The sequence below is a fragment of the Mastomys coucha genome, unplaced genomic scaffold (assembly GCF_008632895.1).
Source record: "Mastomys coucha isolate ucsf_1 unplaced genomic scaffold, UCSF_Mcou_1 pScaffold15, whole genome shotgun sequence".
Lineage (NCBI taxonomy): Eukaryota > Metazoa > Chordata > Mammalia > Rodentia > Muridae > Mastomys > Mastomys coucha.
Window position 1 is genome coordinate 76,099,386 of NW_022196897.1, and position 7,205 is coordinate 76,106,590.

Genomic DNA, 7,205 nt, shown 5'->3' on the forward strand with positions numbered 1-7,205 from the left:
TCCTGAAGATGGAAAACTGAGAAAGAGAACAGGAACTACAGGTGTAAGTATCACCAACAAAATGAGAGAAAGGAAAGAGAGAATCTCAGATAAAGAAGATATGATTGGAGTTCAGGCAGAGAGCGCAGTGAGCTAGGTAGTGCGACCTTCTTCCACCCGCCCCCCACCCCCACGGCCTCGGCCTGTGCCTGGGGGGTGGGGAGGGGGGACCCGGGTGAGCCTCAGCTCAGTCCCTGTCCTGCAGACTCTACGAGCCCTCTCGCGGCAGCCACCAGTGGGCTACGGGGCGATTCTGCAGCGACTCTTTCCCTGCCAAGGTTGAGCCTGGATGGCGGCGGCCACTGCGCGGGGCCTCCACGATTCCACCGGCCCCTTGCTCTCCAGTGTCGAGCCCACGGAGAAGCCCCACCTAGGCCTTTGAGGACGTCTCCGGGTGGCGAGGTGAGGCAGAAAGAATGGCGGCCACCTGAAGGCCAAGGCTGGGCCTTCCGGGCTTCTGGAGCCTGAGGCGAACAGGGGTCTCAACGGGCCTGGGAGAAGGCGAGCGGGGCCCCGAATGTTGAGAGGAACGATCGATTGCTGGGCCACCGCGGGTCTTCCTTCCACCCAAGAGAAGCAGAGACGCCATGACCGCATGCAGCCAATCTGGAAACCTGGCAATGACTTAACCTGCCACCGTAGAAGGCCTGTGGACATAATATGAAAAACTCCTCTCAACCTTTCCCCCGACCCTTTTTAGGTTTTTGGCTAAATCTGGACATCTAACTGTAGAGATTGCCAACGGAGGGTGAAGTAGAAGTAGGAGATCACCTGTATACCCAGTCGCCATAAAAAGAAGATCATAGACACGTCTTCTACAAGTGACTTTGAAATGGAATTGTTTAGGCCGCCTCTAGAAAGACCCAGGAGCGACCCTAGTCTCTGTCTGTTCAGTAGCTTAGAGGACCCAGCAGGAGGAGGAGATCCGGAGCCAGATTGGTCATGTGAAGAAGACTTGTGTGTGTGTGTGTGTGTGTGTGTGTGTCTTTTTAATTCTATTGTGTATGCATTTTATTCCTCATTTCTTACCCCCCCCCACACACACACCATGTTTGCACGTGTGTGCGTGTGTGTATTTGAGTGTTTGAAAATGCCAGGTTTTTGGGGGAACATCTTTCTAGCTGCTCTGAAGTGCCTGGCATATTTTATATGTAGTAAAACATTCTGTAAATACCTTTTTGTTAGGGTTCATTTGAAATATTGTTTGGAGAGGAATAGCCATCCCTCTCCTGAGCTGACCACGTTGTGTTTGTGCCCAGGCTCCCAGAAGGAAGTCCAGAGCTCTAAGCCATTGTGGTCCGTGAGTGGAAGGGAACCATTAGCCCATTTGTTTGGCTTTTCTGTGTACATAGTATATGTAAAGGACAAAGGGGTACTAAGTTACAACATCTAATCACTCTAGATGTGAAAGAGGTTGCCAGTGTATGACAAAGCAGAGTTAGTAGAACATTTTTTTTTTTTTACATTTTGTGTTAAAGAATTTTTAATTACTCTTGTTACATGTGTGCCGTTTACTGGACTGTTGTGTACATAAAGGACAACAGTCCTTACTTGAAACATCTGATCTATCGAGATGTTTAGAAGTGCCCAACGTATGTTAAAGCTAGAGGTAGTAAAATAACACTTTGTAAATATCTTTTGCAGAAACACATGAACCATTGTCTTTTGGGAGTGGAGTGATGAGGTGAGCCCCTCTGGTCAGTACTTGCTCAGGGGTTTGGAGGAGGTGCTGGGGCAGTGACAACGGACTTGTAGCAGTGTGTGTATATGGGACCTTTTCAGATGCCATTTCGATATACTTGCATTTTGTTTTGCTGTAAGTATCCTGTATAGAATGGACAAATTCTATGGAAATTTCTATAGAATGGAAAATTTATGTCTAAATTTTCAACATCTAGTCTTTAGATGTTAAAGAGGTTGCCAATGTATGATAAAGTAGTAAATTTAGCACATAGTGTACACGGTTAAAATTCTTAGAAAATTTTTGTTCTGTAAATGGCTTGGGGATTGGAATTTGTTCAGCTGTTTCTAAGCATTACACATGCCTATATTTGTCCACTGGTTTGAAGGAGAAGAAAGTAGGTTGGAGCCCAAATGGTTAGATTTAGAAGATACCTCAGATAATCACTGCGTTGCATACAGTTTTATTTTCCAGTGCCATGTCAATAGCAGATACGTTCTTACATGAAACATCTAGTCTTTTAGATATTTGAAAGTGCTTGATGCATTTAAAGGTACATGTAGCAGAATAATATTTTGTGTATATAGTTTTTTAAACTGGAGAAATAGTGTGTGTAGAAATAGAATTGTTAACCCACCTCTGAGAACAGTGTACCGGCTGCACTTGTTCAGTGGATTGAGGAGGTGGGAGGGAAGAAACTACAATAAGATTCCACTAGTGTGCTAGACATTTCTAGCTTACCCATCACCCTGTATGTTGTGTGCATAGGACAAACGAGTCCTATGGTATCTAGTCTCTAGGTATTAAAGAGGTTGCCAGTGTATGACAAAAGTAGTCAGTAACCTCACACATTCTGTGTACTCTGTTAGTTCATACAAGATTGTCTTTTGAAGAGTTGTAAAAGAATGCCATCCAAGTGACCAGTGCGGTGCCTGTGTCACGGACGGACACAGCGGAGGAGTTGAAGGGGAAGAAAGGTCGGAGACCAGAATGTTTTCACCAGAAGACACTGTGAGATCTAAATAGTTCCATGTGTGGTTTCAGCACTACTATGTACATAGGGGACAAATGTATGTCCTCATCTGAAACATCTAGTCCTTCTAGGTGTTTAGAAGTGCACAAAGTATGTTAAAAGTAGACATAGTAAAAATGTGTATTGTAGATTTTCCTGTTTAAACTCGTGAAGTGCTGCCTTTTGGAACTAGAAAGAGAAACCACTTCTGAGCAATGCAGCCTTGCTTGTGCCAGTCCGGGAGGGAGGAAGAAAGAAAATGAAGGGCCTAATGCTAATGCAAGTTTGGTAATGCAAGATTATCCATTATTCCTTATATCTGTGCATCTTACTTTGCAATGTGTAGAAGACATATGTCCAAATTTGCAGCACCTAGTCTTCCTAGACAGTAAGAGGTGCCAGTGTGTGACAAAGTAGTTAGTGGAAAGACATGTTTGTAAATTATGTTAAAGTGTGTAGGAAAAAAACTTGTTAAAACCACTTATGAAATGAAATTGTTAATATCCCATAAACACGTGACAGATGCATACACATGGCCCCTGGAGAGAACTGGAAGAGGGCTAGGACAGAACCTTGGCTGTTTAGAAGGCAGTTTCTGACCACAGCCTTTGTTAGGAGTGCAGTGTACTCACTGCAGTGTCCACATGCTGGGGAAACTGAAGTGCTTATTGGGAACATCTAGTCTCTAGGATTTTAAGTACATAGTAGACTTGATGTGGTAATACGTGCCTTTAATTCTAGGCGGAGGCAGGTGGATCTCTGTGTTCTGGGTCATCCAGGGCTATATAGACTTTGTCTCAAACCAGTAAGAAAGTCTGGATAATGGACTGGGAAGGTGGCTCAGCATGTAAAGGCGCTTGCCACCAAGCTGGTGACCTGAGTTTGATTTCCAGGATCCACTTGGTAAATGTAATTCACAACTTGTCTTCTAGCCTCCACACACAAGTGCAGTGGCACACATGTGCACACATGCATATACTAATGCATAAATATGAAAAATGTACAACATGGTAAAAATTGAGGGCTGACACCACTTTTTTAAGGATTATTTTATTATTTCATAGGAATGGTCACACTGGGGAAATGGAGGTTAAACTTGGCCTTTGAGCAGATGCTGTTACCAGGTGATGGAAGTGGGTTAGGGCAAAGATTATTGCTCAGAAAGGCACAGTAGCTATTGGTTGGTTCAAGTTGTCTAGCCATTGGTTAGGTGTGCATTTCAGTTAATGTTGCCAGATAGTAGAGGTAAGTCCCAGTGCCTCAAGGATATTAGAAGTAGCAAAAGAATAACTAAAGATCAGGCTAGTCCTTGGGGAGGGCTTTCTTCTGGGTGTGGCCTTTGTTAATCTTCCCTATAGAATCATCAGCACTTAGGAGTTGTGCAGGGCTGGGCTGGTGTCGTGAGCAGATCTTGGGCACAAGCTCGGCAGCCTGTCCCACAACACCCAGAGGAAGCTCCACTCTCAGGCTCTCTGACACACCCAGGATCAGAGGTGAGGAGGACCCAACATCTGTCCCAACACCAAGAGTAACTGGGAACTGCTGTACTAGGCACACATAAACTCTGCCAGCAGAGTGGCTCGGGTTCCTTCCAATCTCTCTGGGCTAGTGTCCTGAGCAGACCTTGGGCACAAGCTCTACAGCCTGCCCCACAACACCCAGAGGAAGCTGCTGCCCTCTCAGGTGCTCTAACAAGTCCAGGGTCACAGGATTCCAGAATCACAGGGTCACAGAGACTGCCTGACTCTGAAGAGTTCTGATACAACCAGGATCACAGGAAGGGCTGACTCCAGTCAGATTTAGCAAGGGCTGGTAGTAAAAGACTGGGAGACTTAGAAATTTGGGAAAAAGCATGTTAACGAAAAATAATGTATTAGTAGAAATGTAACAAACCAAAAAGGTGAAGTAGCTAGTTCTAGGAATTTGGCTAACTCAGAGCCTCAGGGCTCTGGTTCCTGATACCTGCCCCTCGTGAATGATCCACAATGAGGGCGGAACTAGGAATGAAGGTCTACTGGTTTATGAGACTCTCCACCCTGTCGACCGGTAGATGAAGATTACATTCTCAAAATGAATATGTTTCCCTCCCTAACTGAATACCTTGGGTTGGGTCCCTATGAAATTTTCCACTATTTTTATGTTCTGTTTCCTTGGTAACCCTCTCCCCACCCCCAGCTTATGGTTTTTCCTTAAATGCCCCTCACTTCTTGTGTTTGGGGTCAAACTCTGCCCAGCATGGTCACGAGATCGACCCCGGGGTTGAATTCCTCTGGCCGACAAGGTCATGAGATCGACCCCTGTACCGGTATCCCCAATAAACCTCATGTGATTGCAGCAAGTTCTGTCTCTTGTGAGTCATTGGGTGGTTGTGTCATCCCAAGACTTGAGTAAGGATCTCCCCAGTTCTGGGGGGTCTTTCAGTAGCACTAGAGATAACCAGATGGCAGGGGGCAAGTGTAAGAAAATAAACAACACAAACCAAGGTTACTTGGCATCATCAGAACCCAATTCTCCCACCATAGCAAGTCCTGGACACACCATCACACCAGAAACGCAAGATTCAGATCTAAAATCACTTATCATGATGATGATACAGGACCTTAAGAAAGACATAAATAGCACCCTCAAAGAAATAAAGGAGAATACAGGTAAAGAGCTAGAAGCTCTTAAAGAGGAAACATTAAAATCCCTTAAAGAACTACAAGAAAACACAATCAAACAGGTGAAGAAAATGAGCAAAACCATCCAGAATCTAAAAATGGAAATAGAAACAATAAAGAAATCAGAAAGAGAGACAACCCTGGAGATACAAAACCTAGGAAAGAAATCAGGAGTCATAGATGCAAGCATCACCAACAGAATACAAGAGATAGAAGAGAGAATCTCCGGGGCAGAAGACACCATAGAGAACATTAACACAACAGTGAAAGAAAATGCAAAAAGCAAAAAGCTCCTAAGCTAAAACATCCAGGAAATCCAGGACCCAATGAGAAGACCAAACCTAAGAATAATAGGTATAGAAGAGAGTGAAGACTTCCAATGTAATGGGCCAGTAAATATCTTCAAGATATAGAAGAAAAATTCCCTAATCTAAAGAAAGAGATGCCCATGTGCTAAGCACACTCGTCTACTCCAGTCACATCCAAAATATCGGGAATAAAATCCTGATAAAGGATAAGAGGCAATAAGACCCAAAAAGGGGTTCTGTGCCTCCTGGATTTCAGACTAGTCACTGGTATGCCCTAACTCAGACCTGTTCCAGATTAGTCTTTCCAATCGTCAACACAGCCTCATAATTAGGCGTAAAGGTACTCCAAGAAATGATTTGTAAATGGTTAAGATTGGGCATTGTTTCCCAGCCGACACAATGTTTCCAAGTATCCTAGTTTAATGTTTTAAGTACTAGAGAGTAATTGAAGGGTTTCCCTCACTCTAGGACATTAGCTAAAAGTGTTAGGTCAGGACTCCCCTCTGCCTGCCTCCAGTAAGAACCAGAGAATTAGCATAAGAATATCTCAACAGGGAGGGCTCCACCCCTCTTCCTCCTGCTTCACACCTAGCTACTAGACCCTGCTGACCTTGGTGTGGGGGTCGCTTGCCTACTAGCACTAGGACTGGGAGAAGAAGAAGGACTTGGACTCGCATGCAGGACTAGCACTAGAACTTAGATGCACTAGGACACAGATTCATGCATCCCGCAGTCCCCCGGGCCCAGGGCGCTTGGGCCTGGGGGTGGGGGGAGGGATGCAGTACCAATCCAGAGGAGATAGCTACTGCTTTAGACCCAGCATGTTTCAGATAGCCTCAGATGTTCCTCAACTATTGAGCTGCCAGATTTACCATCTCTCTTTTGCAGTGACTGTAAAAGTCTGATGCCATTTCTAAGAAATATATTTAGATCTTATACTTCATGTGTCATCACTACCATCATTTCTTCGCCTATGCCTTGTCGACCTGACTAGGACCCCCGTTTCTCCCGCAGGTTGAGGGAGGCCCAGATGGGCTGGCCCGTGGCACCCATGAACATATAAGAAGCCTACAGAACTCCAAATACACTGGACCAGAAAAGAAATTACTCCTGTCACATAATAATCAAAACACCAAATGCACTAAACAAAGAAAGAATTTTAAAAACAGTAAGGGGAAAAAAGGCAAGTAACATAAAGGCAGGCCTATCAGAATTATGGCAGACTTCTCACCAGAGACTATGAAAGCTAGAAGATCCTGGATAGATGTCATACAGACCCTACAAGAATACAAAGACCAGCCCAGGCTACTATACCCAGCAAAACCCTCAGTTACCATAGATGGAGAAAACAAGATATCCCATGACAAAACAAAATTTACACAATATCTTTCCACAAATACAGCCCTACAAAGGGTAAAAGATGGAAAACATCAACACAAGGAGCAAAACTACACCCTAAAAGAAGCAAGAAAGTAATCTTTCAACAAATCCACACAAATCTAATT

The 7,205-nt window shown here is 44.4% G+C and overlaps 1 long non-coding RNA gene across 2 annotated transcripts; it reads left to right on the forward strand.

Annotated features, from left to right (window-relative positions):
• Window positions 1-231: 231 nt before the first annotated feature.
• Window positions 232-2,883, forward strand: LOC116090440. 2 transcript variants are annotated; one of them, XR_004118681.1, is made up of 2 exons: window positions 232-1,855; window positions 2,590-2,883. It is a non-coding gene; the product is annotated as an uncharacterized LOC116090440 (long non-coding RNA). The 2 variants fall into 2 exon arrangements; XR_004118680.1 differs by having other exon boundaries at window positions 232-1,723.
• The last annotated feature ends 4,322 nt before the right edge of the window (window positions 2,884-7,205 follow it).